This window comes from Anabrus simplex, chromosome 12 (assembly GCF_040414725.1).
Source record: "Anabrus simplex isolate iqAnaSimp1 chromosome 12, ASM4041472v1, whole genome shotgun sequence".
Taxonomy (NCBI): domain Eukaryota; kingdom Metazoa; phylum Arthropoda; class Insecta; order Orthoptera; family Tettigoniidae; genus Anabrus; species Anabrus simplex.
In genome coordinates, this window is record NC_090276.1 from 87,240,233 (window position 1) to 87,258,247 (window position 18,015).

Here is an 18,015-nt window from a genome sequence, read left to right on the forward strand (position 1 = left end):
AACTTTGAGGATGAACAATGGTTGACAGGGGCTGATTATACAACATCCCAGACCCTGCAAGCTTTGTTGTAAATTTGTTGCTAGCATCGAACCCGGGCTTACCAGGCAGGGAGCTAAACATTGTAATGCAGCAGCTGCCGAAGAAAATCGGCTCCATCTGATTCGAAAGTTAGAATTATTATAATTCATTGGCTTATTGTATTGTCCTTTCAGTTCCATATTTTGTCGCTGTGTTTTTTTTTAATCAGTTACTAACGTATGGGAAAATGTTCCTTTGTAAGAGTGTGTGGTCGCGCGGTTTGATCTCCGCTCCAGCTTTCATGTCTAGGCCTATATTCAGTCATTCACCAGCATTTAGGGCTGATGCCCAAGCGGCGGGTTCCCTGTCAGTTGTTTACCTAATCTTTTAGTAAAGGGTTATAAATATTACACTTTACTATCTTGCCAAATGTATTTCATTTGTTATTTTCCTTTTAATTGGGATTCATTATGATTTGGTACTTATCTTTTGTTTGTGATAGCCTGTAATGTTTGTTTCTGAAGGAGGATTGAGATGGAGTAATCTTACAATTAGTTTTACGGGACTCTTTTATATCATGGTCATACGTCATTGACAAACGAATTGTTTTTGTGTTCGTTTTTTCTTCCTATTCATTAATAGAACCCGTATGTTTAGTCGGTAACAGGTTAGAATGCAAACTAATTTGGTTATTACGAAGTGTCGTCTAGTCCGCTGTTCCGTAATGTAGCGAAAATAACATAAATTGTAGGGGTTCTGATGGACGAGCCCCTAATGTTTACGCAAAACTCGTAGCATAACAGTTGTGCAGGCTAGAGTATACTTGCTCCTCGCTTCAGTAAGTTTGCATCCTAACCTGTTACTGGCAAAAAAATTCCGGGCTCTATTCTTGAAATTGGATGATGTTTGCAGGAAGTTATGTTGCCATTGAAAACCCGTAACTTAATATTTTCCGTCCAGGCCCGGATTTAGGTGCCTGGGACATAGAGCGAGTTGGCCGTGCAGTTAGGGGCCCCCAGCTGTAATCTCGCATCCGGGAGATATCCCACTGTTGGCAGCCCTGAAGATGGTTTTCCGTGGATTCCCATTTTCACACCAGGCAAATGCTGCGGTTGTATATTAGTTAAGGCCACGGCCGCTTCCTTCCTATTCTTAGGCGTTTCCTATCCCATCGTCGCCATAAGACCTATCTGTGTCGGTGCGACGTAAAGCAAATGGCAAAAATATAGGTGCCTGGTGCCTACGCACCCGCTCCTGTGAGGCCTATACGATAGTAATACAACTAGATCATATTTAAGCAGTAGATTATTCACAAAATCAGTATTGAAGTGAATAGTTAAAATTATTAATCTACGTGAAACAATTGATTACAGTATGCAGTGACTTCAAAGATCTTTTGTGAGCAAGCGGAGGAGTATTATGTAGTGTTGCCACTTGAAGAGCATCGTTTGCGTGTGTCAAGTCGACGAGTTTGCGAGGGGACCTACGCAAACCAGGTCAGTGAGTTAACTGAACAGTAATACAACGCATTCAAATAGTATTCCTTTGTATTACGTTTTGGCAAAATTTACGCCCTCAATATTTTGCCACCCGGACCCGTTTATAAATCCGATGCTGTTTCCGTCATTTGCCAGAATTGAATCGTTGCGTCTCTTTCCCGAAAATTTCGAATTTTCACATATTTTAGTAGACGGTAGCATATTGTTTTGACTGAATATATTTGACGTAGAATTACGTTTGCTCTACGGCCCGGGACAATTCCCCTGTGGGTGGAGGCGGTAGAATAACGCCCACGGTATCCCCTGCCTGTCGTAAGAGGCGACTAAAAGGGGCCCCATGGATTCTCAACTTGGGATCTGGGTTGGCGATTACGGGGCCCATGGCAGAGTCCTGACATTGCTCCCACCTGCTTGTGCCAGGCTCCTCACTTGCATGTATCCTATCCGACCTCCCTTGGTCCACTCTTGTTCTTTTCCGACCCCGACGCTATTAGAACACTCGAGGCCTAGGGAGTCTTTCAATTTCACGCCCTTCGTGGCCCTTGTGTATCTTTGGCCGTTACCTTCATTTTCAGAAGTGTCGGATCCCGTTTAACATTTTCCCTCGGATTAGAGTTGGATAGAGGATGGTTGCTTAGTTGTACTTCCTCTTAAAACAATCAGCCTACATGTATTACTGTACCCTATTTCAAAACAATGAAATATTCGAAAGCACTCCTTTGCCGAGCTACCATAATAGAAAATCTAAAACTGATTTGCTCATTGCTTGTGAATAAGGTATATAGCAGACTCGGTATTAAAACACTCGTTATTCATAATATCAGACACTCCCTGTATACCACGATACGACGGTCAAAATGCTTAAACTTTCAGTTAACGACAGGAAATGCTATATAACCTGCTTGCTAGCATTGAAATATAAAATTGATTTTCATTAATATTGTAATTTCTGAACTTGTTTTGGTTTTTTACGTCGCTCCGACGCAGATAGGTCTTATGTCGACGATACGATAGGAAAGGTCTAGGAGTGGGAAGGAAACGGCCGTGGCCTTACTTGAGCTATATCCACATCACTTGCTTGGTGTGAAAATGGGAAACCATGAATAACCAACTTCAGTGCTGCCAACAGCGGGATTTGAATGCACTGTCTCCCGAAAGCAAGCTGACAGCTTTGCGACCCTAAACCCCACGGCCAACTCGTTCGGTGTATGAATTGATTAGGAGGCTGTTTGGTTAGATTCGTTATTAGGGACGGCTGTGTGCTCTCTTCAAGTGGAATTCGATCGAATTCTGAAACAAATTAGCAACAAATAACAGTTCACACTAGCCAACAAAATGTGTGTTACCTGGAAATATGCTGCATTATTATTATTATTATTATTATTATTAAGTAAAACTTAACCGCCTCTGTGGTGTAGTGGTTAGGTGCCACATCCGAAGGTCCGGGTTCGATTCCCGGCACTGCCACGAAATGTAAAAGGTAGTACGACGGTTGGAATGGGGTCCACTCAGTCTCGGGAGGTCAGCTTGAGTATAGAGGGTTCGATTCCCTCCTCAGCCATCCTCGAAGTGGTTTTCCGTGGTTTCCCACTTCTCCAGAGAAATGCCGCGATGGTACTTAACTTAAGGCCACGGCCGCTGCCTTACCTCTTCCTTGTCTGTCCCTTCCCATCCCCCCCCCCCCCCCACATCCATCCCAAAGAGGTCCCTCTTCAGTATAGTACGCGCACCTTTTAGTGATAGGTGGACACCCTAGTGCTGAATCGGTCGACCTCGGTTATCTTCGAGATTCGTATGAGCAACTTTCGAAACACAAACTATGAATCGCTGTGCGATATCTGGCGTACACTTCAGGGGACTGACTACCTCGGATCGAGAAGGGGTATTTCATTCGCCTTGAAAGAGAATACTGCAATATATTCGAAACGTCGGCAAACTGCTCGTAATGTACAGATAACAACAACACGGTTCAACCCAGAAAATAAACTAAGTAAATAGTACTGTTGTTGTTTACACAGCAAAGCCAAAGTATATAATTCATGCTAGGAACAAGATTCGCATCGAGAAATGTTATATAATGTGCGTGTGATACCGTGGTTGGCTTAAGATAATAAAGGTTCAGAAAATTCATATCGATCGATAATATTATCGATTCAGTTCAGATTTCATTTCCATTCAGTTGGCAGTATTACCGGAACTGGGAGAGATCCCTCCTTACTCCTCAACCCCGGACAAAAATCTATCGCTAAAAGGTGCTCGTACTATAGGGTGAAGTAAGGTAATTTGGTGATAATGTTTTAAACGAATGCCACCACAAAACCTGTTTTGTTTTTGTGCTCGTCTGTTGTCAGCTGGGTGTCCTGGGTTTTTCCTTTGTCCCGCGCTCAGGTATAATCCCTGGATTTTTTCACTTACTGAGGTATGAGATTTTGTAACACTCAGCTGTAGTGATTTGGCAAGTGCAGACTTATTAAATGCAGTGTGCTATTCAAGTGAAATAAACTGTGGCAATAAACCGTTCGTTTTAGTTAGTTCTGGTGCCGAACTCTTCCTAAGAAAGTGAGTTATTTTTTATATTGAGAGAAAAGTTTAATGCCGTAACAATTTTCGGGAAAATCCTTAAGAAAATACCGAAATATTTAAGCAGTTTCTACTCAGCTGATGGTAACCCACAATAATGTTATTTTCTATTTCCAGCGTGGTTCTTTAAATGCCTGAAGGAATGAGAATTTTAGATATATTTCAGTTATAGGTAGTCTAAATTAACAAATTTCATCATCATTTTCAGAAAATAGACCGTCACCAAATTAGCTTATGCAAAAAAAAAAAACGAAAGCCTCGACAAGATGATAATCCTTAAGTGTACAAGCAGTACAGCAGTGCAGACTTAGTGGAAGTGGCTAGATTAGTGACTGAAGGTAAAATGACAGTGCACCGAGCCTCAAAATTCAAAACTTTGCCGTGGTCGTCTCTCAAATGATGGCTCCAAAACAGTGAAGAAAGAGATAGGCCTATTGCAGAAGGTATCTTACCCAAACTTGGATTACATGCGAAATCACCCCAACGATAAACCAAACCAGTTTAATTTCCGTTCATTGTTCAGTCCTGCATTTATTTCAAGTTTCTCCCATGCCAACCTAACAGGTGGATTTAGAAAGGCTGGAATAGTGCTTTTTAACCAAAATGTGATCTCTTCTGTAGCTATTGCCTCATCTCTCATAACTGAGAGATCTTTCTCAGAAATAAGTGAATCTGCAGACTCAAATTCCAATGTTGAGCACTTACTTCAGCTTCCCAGAGAACCAAGACGTGATCACAAAAAACAGAAGAGACTCTTGCGAGAGGTGTCACGCTCCTGCCGAGCAGCGACAGTAGTAGGAAAGATGACCTAACAGCGCTCATGTTGACTTACTGATTCCTGCACCTTCAGGTGTAAAGTTAAATGATGACTGGTTATGTGTCATATGCAAAAAATCGTACTCTAATGATTCCAAACGCAAAACTTTGGAAAAGTGGATTTAGTGCAGCTTTTGTACACATACTATGCATGAAGATTGCCAATCACAAGATACTGACGACATAATCATCTGAATGTGTCACGTGTGTTGTGAAGACTCATCATAAGACGAGAACTCCTGTGAAATGTAGTTGTACAACTCCTGAAAGTACAAAGTGTTCTAAAATAACTATCACCAAATTACCTTGCTACTATCACCAAATTACCTATATGTATCACCAAATAACCTAACTCAATTGAGTTGCATAAAATTATAAAGATTTCAAGGTGAAGTAATTGCAAGAATACATTCATGATCAAAACCTTTAGTTAATGTTCTATATGATACATGGAATTTTAAGGAAATAAATCATGTATTTCCCCCCTTTATGTTGCTATAATGCCTTTGCTGGCGGGACCTAGTGTTTACAGTGCACTATGTCTTCTGGTATGGGCTAGAGCAATCTTGTTACTTTCATTGATCTGTCTCAGCTTTATCCTTGGCTTTGACAAAATGAAAGTGACTGAGATATGAGTGATGCTAGTAATGCCATTCCTTCTGCAGCCAGTCCCTGCTATGAATGGTGTGAAAATATTGCTCATAGGGTCGGTTGGTGCATGCATTTCAGTGGGCTTGGCAGACTGATATGTAATAGCAACTTCTGGCTCGGTGAAGAAAGCAACGGGAAACTACCTCACTCCTCATTTCCCTAGTACGCCTCTTCAGTGATGCCTAGGCTATCTATGACAGCTGATGGCAGAGCTGTTGAAGATCCAACCAGCCTTCGGGCTGAGGACTAAACATACACATGTTGCTATAATCGAAAATGATCACCAAATTACCTTACTTTACCCTATAGCTGGTGAGGCCGGTCTTCCTCGCCGTATGTTTCCCACGCTCCAAGACACAGTCCTTGAGGCGGTAGAGGTTGGATCCCTCGCTGAGTCCGAGGGAAAAACCAACCCTCCAGGGTAAACGCTTTAAGAAAAAAAAGAGAAAGAAGTAAAAGCTTAAAGGCTGAAGAAATGTATTGTTTTGTTTTCAATTTCTGGAGATAAAAATTAGCGTATTTGTAAGATACGGGATAACAATTTGTATCATTTACACCACGTTTTGTTTTCCCTAAAAACTTTTTCTTTTCTTTTTAACATGTCGTGGATTTTGACTATTTCAGTACTGTATAGGAATCCTACGTTTCAGCATGGTGTCGCGTTCTGCCTTCATTGCTTTTGTACAAAATTAAAACCTCTGCTAATGCATGGTGTAGTCCACAACGTTCAGATTTCCGCGCCGGATGATCTTACCAATGGATTTATGGTGGCCTACTCATATTTGTTCTGTTGGAAAGGATCTAAGCTTCTATTGCCATCACATTGTAGGGAAGTTGTCCAATATCGGAAGGTTGTAGGTTGAGTGTTCCACTGGTGTCTGGTTTGTCATTTTTGTTCTGTATTTAACATCTCTTCAGTACGGCCGTAGTGCCATTTAGGCTGCCCACGTGGCACAGGGCTGACGTGTTGCTGAGAATGATGCCAGATAAACACTGGTTTGTGTACTGGCCTTTCGCCCTAGGGGTACCGGGTTGCATTGCTGGCCGGTTCGGGGTTTTAATCTTACTTAATTCCTCTCCCTCAGGGGCTGGTCGCCCTGGGGGTGGGGTCGGTAGAATAACACCCACGGTATTCCTTGCATGTCGTAAGAGGCGACTAAAAAGGGCTCTGAAATTGGGGGTGTGGATTGGCGACCACGGGACCCTCAGCTGCGTCCTGGCATTGTTTCCACTTACTTGTGCCAGGCTCCTCACTTTCATCTATCCTATCCGACCTCCCTTGGTCAACTCTTGTTCTTTTCCGACCCCGACGCTATTAGGTTTGCGAGGGCTAGGGAGTCTTTCATTTTCACGCCCTTCGTGGCCCTTGTCTTCCTTTGGCCGATATCTTCATTTTTCGAAGTGTCGGCCCCTTCAATTTTTTCCTCTCTAATTAGCGTTATATAGAGGATGGTTGCGTAGTTGCATTTCCTCTTAAAACAATAATCACCACCACCACTCAGCATTTAGGTAGGACCTCATCCTCATAGATGAGCAAGTCTCTTATTTGGCGTCAGGCCTTCCCATAGGCCATGCGCTATTGAATTACAACACCAACCGCCATGCCTCTGAACGAGACTTTGGGATCTGGACGCTGACACACATTTCACCGGACTGCAGTGGCTCAAACGGTTGAGGCGCTGGCCTTCCGACCCCAACTTGCCAGGTTCTATCCTGGCTCAGTCCGGTTGAATTTGAAGGTACTCAAATACGTCAGCCTCGTGTGGGTAGATTTACCCGAACGTAAAATAACTCCTATGCGAGATGGTTCGAACCCTACTGTCGGCGTCTCTGAAGATAGTTTTCCGTGATTTACCGTTTTCACACCACTTGTACGTTAATTAAGACCACGGCCGATTCCTTCCTACACCCAGCCCTTTCCTTTCCCGTCGTCGCCATATGGCCTGTCTGTGTTGGTGCAACGTAAAGCAAATGTTAACTAATGTGTAAGCAGAACGGGCATTAAAGGAAATCAAAGAAGGCTCTGGAAAAGACTGAAAGGAACTCTCAAGATTCGACGATGATAGTTATTTTTTGAGCCTGCAAATCTACATATGCTGAGTCTTGAAGAGGAGTGCAAGACGAAAATAATAAACTCATAACAAAAATAATGCAATACAAGCGCAAGAAATTAATAATAATAATAATAATAATAATAATAATGTCATTTGCTTTACGTCCCACTGACTACTTTTTAAGGTCTTCGGAAACGCCGAGGTGCCGGAATTTTGTCCCGCAGGAGTTCTTTTACGTGCCAGTAAATCTACCGACACGGGGCTGTCGTATTTGAGCACCTTCAAATACCACCGGACTGAGCCAGGATCGAACCTGCCAAGTTGGGGTTAGAAGGCCAGCGCCTTAACCGTCTGAGCCACTCAGCCCGGCGCAAGAATTTAGATGGTGCAGAATATATTAGAGTAGGATATGAAGTCTTGAAGGAAGTAATAGAAAAACTACCAACGGTAGAAGTAAAGAAGGCACCAAATACAAAAAGAATAACATATGTTCCCTTTGCGAAAATCAAATGGTCGTAAACGTGTGTCTCATCCGACAGTGGCTGCTAATTTAAGATGACCACCAGCCATAAGAACCCCCGTGGGAGGGGGGGGGCGGTAGAATAACACCCACGGTATCCCCTGCCTGTTGTAAGAGGTGCCACAGGGGTTCTCAGTTTGCGAGTCAGGGGTGGCGACCAATGGGCTCTTAGCTGAGTCCTGGCTTTGTTTCCACTTACTTGTTCCAGGCTCCTCACTTTCATCTATTCTATCCGACCTCCCTTGGTCAACACTTGTTCTTTTCTGACTCCGACCGTAGAGAGGATTGGAGGCTTACGAAGTTTCCATTTACACGTCCTTCGTGGCCCTTGTCTTCCTTTGGCCGATATCTGCATATTTCGAAAGTAGTATAATTGGATGGTTCTGGCGCCACCGCCACCGCGGGCTCCCAGAGGCCACCTCCACCACCACCACAGCCAGAGGTCTCCTCCACCACCCGCGGGAAATTTGAATTTGTAAACATGGCCACGTGCTTTTTTGACAGCTGTCTTCTTGATGAACCCTAACCTCACTTTGAAGGACAATAGAGCGTCGCTAACCTCACTGCTGCCATCTTTACGGCGGTAAACCTCAAGGCTGCCACCTTATGCATGTTAAAGCGCGGAATTTAAAATCCAACAACGGAACATTGTTAACCTCACTCTTGTCATCTTTACGGCAGTAAACCTCAAGGCTGCCACCTTATGCATGTTGTAGCGCGGAATTTATAATCCAACAACAGAACATTGCTAAACTCTCTGCTATCATCTTGAAAAGTTCAGTGTTCCAAACACTAGTTCGAAAAACGTAACTCTTCGCACCTCGGGGATTTTATTAGGTAAGACGTAACCCCTAGGTTCCATTCCTTGTTCTGAACATGAAACCATTTACAAATAAAGATTAATTTTCTACACTTAACAAAGTACAAGCGTTCTTGCTGATAGCGATCGATGAGGTTGTTGCTCCTTTAGCCCATTAGCCCTTTTGCCCATTAGCCCTTTAGCCTATTAGCCCTACAAGGAATGTGCGGTAAAGTAATCTTCTTAGAACAAAGGTATCCCCTGACATGTTCTAAACACACTTTGTATCGAGTACAGTGTTCGGTTCTACTTATTTAGTGTTCTAAACACTTCAGTCAATGTTCCGTTCACATGATAAAGTTAACGGCATAGAGTGCAGTTTTCGATTCCAGCCTTGTTACGTTTCTTCTGCGATTTGCAAGTCTAAACATGCTTAATGACGTCATCACTGCAGCACGTGCTTACTCTAGCTATTCCGATGCAGGTTTAAACTTGTTCGATAGAGCTATGCCTTGACATAAGAGGAGGCCTTAACAGCTTATGAAAAAGCACGTCGAATTTTTCAAATTACCCGCCACCACATTTCAAAGGTATGAGGTTTAGTGCTGTAAAGATACCTGCACGATGCAAAGCTAGCTTTCTTCATCAGAGCAGCCATCATCTTGTGTAAGCACCTCTAGACCGTATCATAAGCAGCTGTGTATAGTCATCGTCTTGTCGCTGCTACTTCCCGCAAGCACCCCTAGGGCGTCTCATAAGAGCAGCAGCCATCTTGTGCAAGCGCTCTTAAGCTGTCTCATAAGAAGCTATGTATAGTCACCATCTTGTAGAAATAGATAGCTGCCAATGCCAAAGGGCCTAAGTAGGAATCGAACCGTCGATCTCATCATTAGACTATGTTTTTCTTATGCTATCATGTTCCTGATACTGCAAACCTAGGTATCAGGTAGAAAAATTTTGTCCGTTTTCGAGATATTTAACATTTTGCATTTAAGCCCCAAATGTAATGAATCGAACCTGCACGGTACGTTATACTCTCTACCATAGCTAGACCTGATCATGTTACGAAGACTTGCTTCATTACAAGCTGAAACAGAGCTAATGCCAAAGGGCCTAAGTTAGAACCGAACCGTTGATCTCATCATTAGACTATGTTTTTCTTATGATATCATGTTCCCCATACTGCGAACCGAGGTATTGGGTAGAAAAATGTTGTCCGTTTTGCTCTACGATGCACCGTTTTCGAAATGTTTAACATTATGCATTTAAGCCCCAAATTTAATGAATCGAACTAGCACGACACGTTAGCGTCTAAGCTAGCTTTCTTCATAAGAGCAGCAGCCATCTTGCGCAAGCACCCTTAAGGCGTCTCATAAGGAGTCGTGTATAACCGCCATCTTGCGTCCGCCATCTTGCGCAAGCATCCTTAGGGCATCTCTAGCCATCTTGTGCAAGGACCCTTAAGCCGCCTCATAAGAGCAACCGCCATCTTGCGCAAGCATCTCTAGGACGTCTCATAAGGAGCCTTGTATAACCGCCATCTTGCGCAAGCAGCCCAAGGGCATCTCATAAGAACCTATGTATAGCGGCCATCTTGCATAAGCACCTTTAAGGAGTCATGTATAGCCACCATCTTGTGCAATTAGCGTCGAGAGATGGCTGATGTAGAATTTTTGCTTTTTAAATTATCCGCCACCATATTTCAAAGGTATGTACCTAAAGAGTGTAGCACTGAGCTCTATAGATTAAAGATGGCGGATGACAGCTGACAAAAAGCGCGTGATTTGTTTACTAAACAAGAGCACGTGGAATTTTTCAATTTGCCGCCACCATATTTCAAAGGTATCTAGCTAAAGATGGCAGCACGGTGCTCTCTTGATTAAAGATGGCGGATGACAGCTAACAGAACTTTTCAAATTGCCCGCTACTACAGAGAGCAGCACGGTGCTCTGTAGATTAAAGATGGCGGATGACAGCTGACGAAATTGCCCGCATGATAGCAGCACAGTGCTCTATTGATTAAAGATGGTGGATGACAGCTGTCAAAAACCACGTGGCTTTGTTTCCAAGCAAGAGCACATAGAATTTTTCAAATTGCCGCCACCACATTTCAAAGGCAACTATCTAAAGAGCGCAGCACTGAGGTTTGTGATGCAAGATGGCGGATGACAGCTGTCAGAAAAAAGCACGTGAGTTTGTAAAGCACGTGGAATTTGCCACCGCCACAAAGAGGGCAGCACGGTGCCCTCTTGATTAAAGATGGCTGCTGTCACGTGGAATTGCCTGCCACCACAGGTATCTAGCTAAAGAGGGCAGCACGGTGCTCTCTGGATTAAAGATGGCTGCTATCAAAAAGCATTTTTCAAATTATCCGCCACCACATTTCAAAGGTAAGTAGCTAAAGAGGGCACCACTGTGCTCTATGGATTAAAGATGGTGGATGACAGCTGTCAAAAAAGCACGTGGATTTGTTTACCGATTCAAATCTCGCGCTAGTAAGGTTAAGTTGGTAGCACTAAGGTTTAGGCCCGTTAAGATGGCAGCACTGCGGATGACAGCTGTGACGTACCACATTTCAAAGGTAAGTAGCTAAAGAGGGCAGCACTGTGCTCTATAGATTAAAGATGGCGGATGTCAGCTGTCAAAAAAGCACATAGCTTTGTTTCCAAACAAGAGCACGTGGAATTTGCCGCCACCACATTTCAAAGGTATCTAGCTAAAGAGGGCAGCACTGTGCTCTGTTGATTAAAGATGGCGGATGACGGCTGTCAAAAAAGCGCGTGAGTGTTTTTCCAAACAAGAGCATGTAGAATTTTTCAAATTGCCGCCACCACATAGAGGGCAGCACGGTGCTCTCTTGATTAAAGATGGCTGCTGTCATGTGGAATTGCCTGCCACCACAGGTATCTAGCTAAAGAGGGCAGCACGGTGCTCAAAGATGGCTGCTGTCAAAAAGCATTTTTCAAATTATCCGCCACCACATTTCAAAGGTAAGTAGCTAAAGAGAGCAGCGCTGTGCTCAATAGATTAAAAATGGCGGATGACAACTGTCAAAAAAAGCACGTGGATTTGTTTATTTCGCGCTAGTGAGGTTAAGTTGGTAGCACTAAGGTTTAGGCCCGTTAAGATGGCAGCACTGCGGATGACTGGTGACGAATTTGCAGCTACTGCGATAAAGAGGGCAGCACAGTGCTCTCAGATGGCGGATGACAGCTGTCAAAAAAGCACGTGGATTTGTTTACCTCGCGCTAGTTAGGTTAAGTTGGTACTACTGAGGTTTAGGCCCGTCAAGATGGCAGTACTGAGGTTAGCGATGCGTTGTTGTCGATGATAGCTGTCAAAAAGCACGTGGCTTTGTTTACAAATTCAAATTTCCCGCGGGTGGTGGAGGAGACCTGTGGCTGTGGTGGTGGTGGAGGAGGCATCTGGGAGGCCCCCCAGTGCGGTGGCGGTGGAGGTGGCCTCTGGGAGCCCGCGGTGGCGGTGGCGCCAGAACCATCCAATTATACTACTTTCGAAGTGTCGGATCCTTTCCATTGTTTCTCTCTGATTAGTGTGATATAGAGGATGGTTGTCCAGTTGTACTTCCTCTTAAAACAGTAATCACCACCACCAGCAGCCATAAGACATAGCGTGCACAGTTGCTAGGCAACATTGTCTGACCATCCATCCATACCTTACATCACAACCTGCACGGTTGCTAGGGTTACACTTTCGCCGGGCTGAGTGGCTCAGACGGCTGAGGCGCTGGCCTTCTGACCCCAACTTAGCAGATTCGATCCTGGCTCAGTCCGGTGATATTTGAAGGTGCTCAAGTACGTCAGCATCGTGCTGGTAGATTTACTGGCACGTTAAAGAACTCCTGTGGGACAAAATTCCGGTACCTCGGCGTCTCTGAAAACAGTAAAACTTGTTAGTGGGTCGTGAAGCCAATAACATTATTAGGGTTACACTTCGGTCACACTAAATTCCGCAACACAAATTTTCAGATCACCCTAAAATCATAAGACATATTCATGTAAGAAAAAAATACACATTGTTTTAACAAAAGAAACGAAGCCAAACGCCGAGTGAATTCGCCTAAATACGGACAGCTCTGGAGAAAGTTCCCCAGTGGTACCGTATCGGGAAAGGAACAATAACAGTGATAGACGCAGTGTAATTTAAATGCTGTTCTTGACTGGAGGCACGTGGACAAATACTGATGACATGCTTCGTGAGATTAGATGGACTCCTTAAAGTATTACAGAAAACGTTTGTGTCAGTTTTCCTGTACCGGCCTAACACACGGGTTAAAGTCACTCATTTTTATTTCAGGTGGATAAAATGATAACATATAATCGTGATCTGAGATAAGCAATCGGCGATATTATTAATCTGTCAGTGGAAACGTGCACTTGATAATATTTATCAGGGTTAGTGATACTTTTTATAAAACCAATCACGTGAGCTTGTCTGTTCGTCATGAAAATACAAGGTCGATGTAACACGATTTGTTAATATTTAATTCAATTCTTGGGATAATGGGATATACGAACTACACACTGTCATCAGTAATATAATGCCCTGTATTATCAATGACTTCCTGCCATCGCTGGAGTAATTTTGATATAAATGTGTCTAATGTCTCAAGCTCATCTGAAAATTTGCCTTGCGAAATATGTGACGCGATGGTTACTTAGCAGCCGTTGAGGCTGTGATTTGAAGTATGATCGATGGCCATGACTAGAGTGACATATTATCATAGAGGTGCGTTACAATACGGATAGTCGATGTGACCTTGCAGCCTGTGATGGGATGGGATGGGATGGGATGGGATGGGATGGGATGGGATGGGATGGGATGGGATGGGATGGGATGGGATGGACGAACGGACGGACGGACAAGTACACAGTCGCCTCAGCTGATTTTTCCCCCCTCTGTTGAACTCTAACATGTCAGAGGTGTTCGTCCTCCACCACCTTTCACTATATTCGACCACCGAGCGATTTGCCCGTGTGGTTAGAGGCGCGCATCTGTGAGCTGCGCGCCCCTAACCGCACGACTAACTCGCCCGGTCGCCTAAACTTTACACCCCACTTACCTTTGTAGATAGTTCGTGTTGACACAAATAGATTTAGGCTGGGGATCAACCGAAAAATTGTGTAACATGGCGTGGCAAAATGTCTGACGGAAGTGTAACCATAGCAACCGTGCAGGCTGTGATGTAAGGTGTGGATGGATGGTCAGACAGTGTTACCTAGCAACCGTGCAGGCAGTGATGTAAGATGTGGATGGTCAGACAATGTTACCTAGCAACCGTGCAGGCAGTGATGAAAGGTATTGTTACATAGCAACCATGCAGGCAGTGATGTAAGGTGTAGGTGGATGGTCAGACAGAGTTACCTAGTAACCGTGCAGGCAGTGATGTAAGGTGTGGATGGTCAGACAGTGTTACTCGCAACCGTGCAGGCAGTGATGTAAGGTGTGGATGGTCAGACAATGTTACCTAGCAACCGTGCCGGCAGTGATGTAAGGTGTGGATGGACAGTCAGACAGTGTTACCTAGCAACCGTGCAGGCAGTGATGTAAGGTGCGGATGGATGGTCATACAGTGTTACTAACAACCATGCAGGCAGTGATGTAAGGTGTAGGTGGATGGTCAGACAGTGTTACCTAGCAACCGTGCAGGCAGTGATGTAAGGTGTGGATGGTCAGACAGTGTTACTCGCAACCGTGCAGGCAGTGATGTAAGGTGTGGATGGTCAGACAATGTTACCTAGCAACCGTGCCGGCAGTGATGTAAGGTGTGGATGGACAGTCAGACAGTGTTACCTAGCAACCGTGCAGGCAGTGATGTAAGGTGCGGATGGATGGTCATACAGTGTTACTAACAACCGTGCAGGCAGTGATGTAAGGTTTGGATGGATGGTCAGACAGTGTTACTAACAACCGTGCAGGCAGTGATGTAAGGTGTGGATGGATGGTCATACAGTGTTACTAACAACCGTGCAGGCAGTGATGTATGGTGTGGATGGATGGTCATACAGTGTTACCTAGCAACCGTGCAGGCAGTGATGTAAGGTGTGGATGGATGGTCAGACAGTGTTACTAGCACTCGTGCAGGCAGTTATGTAAGGATGGATGGTCAGACAATATTACCTAGCAACCGTGCAGGCAGTGATGAAAGGTATTGTTACATAGCAACCGTGCAGGCAGGGATGTAAGGTGTGGATGGTCAGACAATATTACCTAGCAACCGTACAGGCAGTGATGAAAGGTATTGTTACATAGCAACCATGCAGGCAGTGATGTAAGGAGTGGCTGGATGGTCGGACAATGTCAACCGTGCAGGCAGTGACGTAAGGTGTGGATCGATAGTCAGACAGTGTTACCTAGCAACCGTGCAGGCAGTGATGTAAGGTGTGGCTGGATGGTCGTACAGTGTCAACCTAGCAACCGTGCAGGCAGTGATGTAAGGTGTGGATGGTCAGACAATGTTACCTAGCAATCATGCAGGCAGTGATGTAAGGTGTGGATGGTCAGACAATGTTACCTAGCAACCGAGGAGGCTGTGATGTAAGGTGTGGATGGATAGTCACAATGTTACCTAGCAAGCGTGCAGGCAGTGATGTAAGGTGTGGATGGTCAGACAATGTTACCTAGCAACCGTGCAGGCAGTGAAGTAAGGTGTGGATGGTCAGACAATGTTACCTAGCAACCGTGCAGGCAGTGATGTAAGGTGTGGATGGTCAGACAATGTTACCTAGCAACCGTGCAGGCAATGATGTAAGGTGTGGATGGATAGTCACAATGTTACCTAGCATCCGTGCAGGCAGTGATGTAAGGATGGATGGTCAGACAATGTTACCTAGCAACCGTGCAGGCAGTGATGTAAGGTGTGGATGGTCAGACAATGTTACCTAGCAACCGTGCAGGCAGTGATGTAAGGTGTGGATGGTCAGACAATGTTACCTAGCAACCGTGCAGGCAGTGATGTAAGGTGTGGATGGATAGTCACAATGTTACCTAGCAACCGTGCAGGCAGTGATGTAAGGTGTGGATGGATAGTCACAATGTTACCTAGCAAGCGTGCAGGCAGTGATGTAAGGTGTGGATGGTCAGACAATGTTACCTAGCAACCGTGCAGGCAGTGATGTAAGGTGTGGATGGTCAGGCAATGTTACCTAGCAACCGTGCAGGCAGTGATGTAAGGTGTGGATGGATAGTCACAATGTTACCTAGCATCCGTGCAGGCAGTGATGTAAGGTGTGGATGGATAGTCACAATGTTACCTAGCAACCGTGCAGGCAGTGATGTAAGGTGTGGATGGATAGTCACAATGTTACCTAGCATCCGTGCAGGCAGTGATGTAAGGATGGATGGTCAGACAATGTTACCTAGCAACCGTGCAGGCAGTGATGTAAGGTGTGGATGGTCAGACAATGTTACCTAGCAACCGTGCAGGCAGTGATGTAAGGTGTGGATGGTCAGGCAATGTTACCTAGCAACCGTGCAGGCAGTGATGTAAGGTGTGGATGGATAGTCACAATGTTACCTAGCATCCGTGCAGGTAGTGATGTAAGGTGTGGATGGTCAGACAATGTTACCTAGCATCCGTGCAGGCCGTGATGTAAGGTGTGGATGGTCAGACAATGTTACCTAGCAACCGTGCAGGCAATGATGTAAGGTGTGGATGGATAGTCACAATGTTACCTAGCATCCGTGCAGGCAGTGATGTAAGGTGTGGATGGATAGTCACAATGTTACCTAGCATCCGTGCAGGCAGTGATGTAAGGTGTGGATGGATAGTCACAATGTTACCTAGCATCCGTGCAGGCAGTGATGTAAGGTGTGGATGGATAGTCACAATGTTACATAGCAACCGTGCAAGCAGTGATGTAAGGTGTGGATGGATAGTCACAATGTTACCTAGCAACCGTGCAGGCAGTGATGAAAGGTATTGTTACATAGCAACCATGCAGGCAGTGATGTAAGGTGTAGGTGGATGGTCAGACAGTGTTACCTAGCAACCGTGCAGGCAGTGATGTAAGGTGTGGATGGTCAGACAGTGTTACTCGCAACCGTGCAGGCAGTGATGTAAGGTGTGGATGGTCAGACAATGTTACCTAGCAACCGTGCCGGCAGTGATGTAAGGTGTGGATGGACAGTCAGACAGTGTTACCTAGCAACCGTGCAGGCAGTGATGTAAGGTGCGGATGGATGGTCATACAGTGTTACTAACAACCGTGCAGGCAGTGATGTAAGGTTTGGATGGATGGTCAGACAGTGTTACTAACAACCGTGCAGGCAGTGATGTAAGGTGTGGATGGATGGTCATACAGTGTTACTAACAACCGTGCAGGCAGTGATGTATGGTGTGGATGGATGGTCATACAGTGTTACCTAGCAACCGTGCAGGCAGTGATGTAAGGTGTGGATGGATGGTCAGACAGTGTTACTAGCACTCGTGCAGGCAGTTATGTAAGGATGGATGGTCAGACAATATTACCTAGCAACCGTGCAGGCAGTGATGAAAGGTATTGTTACATAGCAACCGTGCAGGCAGGGATGTAAGGTGTGGATGGTCAGACAATATTACCTAGCAACCGTACAGGCAGTGATGAAAGGTATTGTTACATAGCAACCATGCAGGCAGTGATGTAAGGTGTGGCTGGATGGTCGGACAATGTCAACCGTGCAGGCAGTGACGTAAGGTGTGGATCGATAGTCAGACAGTGTTACCTAGCAACCGTGCAGGCAGTGATGTAAGGTGTGGCTGGATGGTCGTACAGTGTCAACCTAGCAACCGTGCAGGCAGTGATGTAAGGTGTGGATGGTCAGACAATGTTACCTAGCAATCATGCAGGCAGTGATGTAAGGTGTGGATGGTCAGACAATGTTACCTAGCAACCGAGGAGGCTGTGATGTAAGGTGTGGATGGATAGTCACAATGTTACCTAGCAAGCGTGCAGGCAGTGATGTAAGGTGTGGGTGGTCAGACAATGTTACCTAGCATCCGTGCAGGCAGTGATGTAAGGTGTGGATGGATAGTCACAATGTTACCTAGCATCCGTGCAGGCAGTGATGTAAGGATG

General features: G+C 45.0%; 1 protein-coding gene across 4 annotated transcripts in view; it reads left to right on the forward strand.

The window, feature by feature from the left end:
- The window catches only part of Evi5 (ecotropic viral integration site 5), a 508,284-nt gene that overhangs the window by 831 nt on the left and 489,438 nt on the right, over nt 1-18,015 (forward strand). The gene's annotated exons all lie outside the window — the stretch shown is intronic.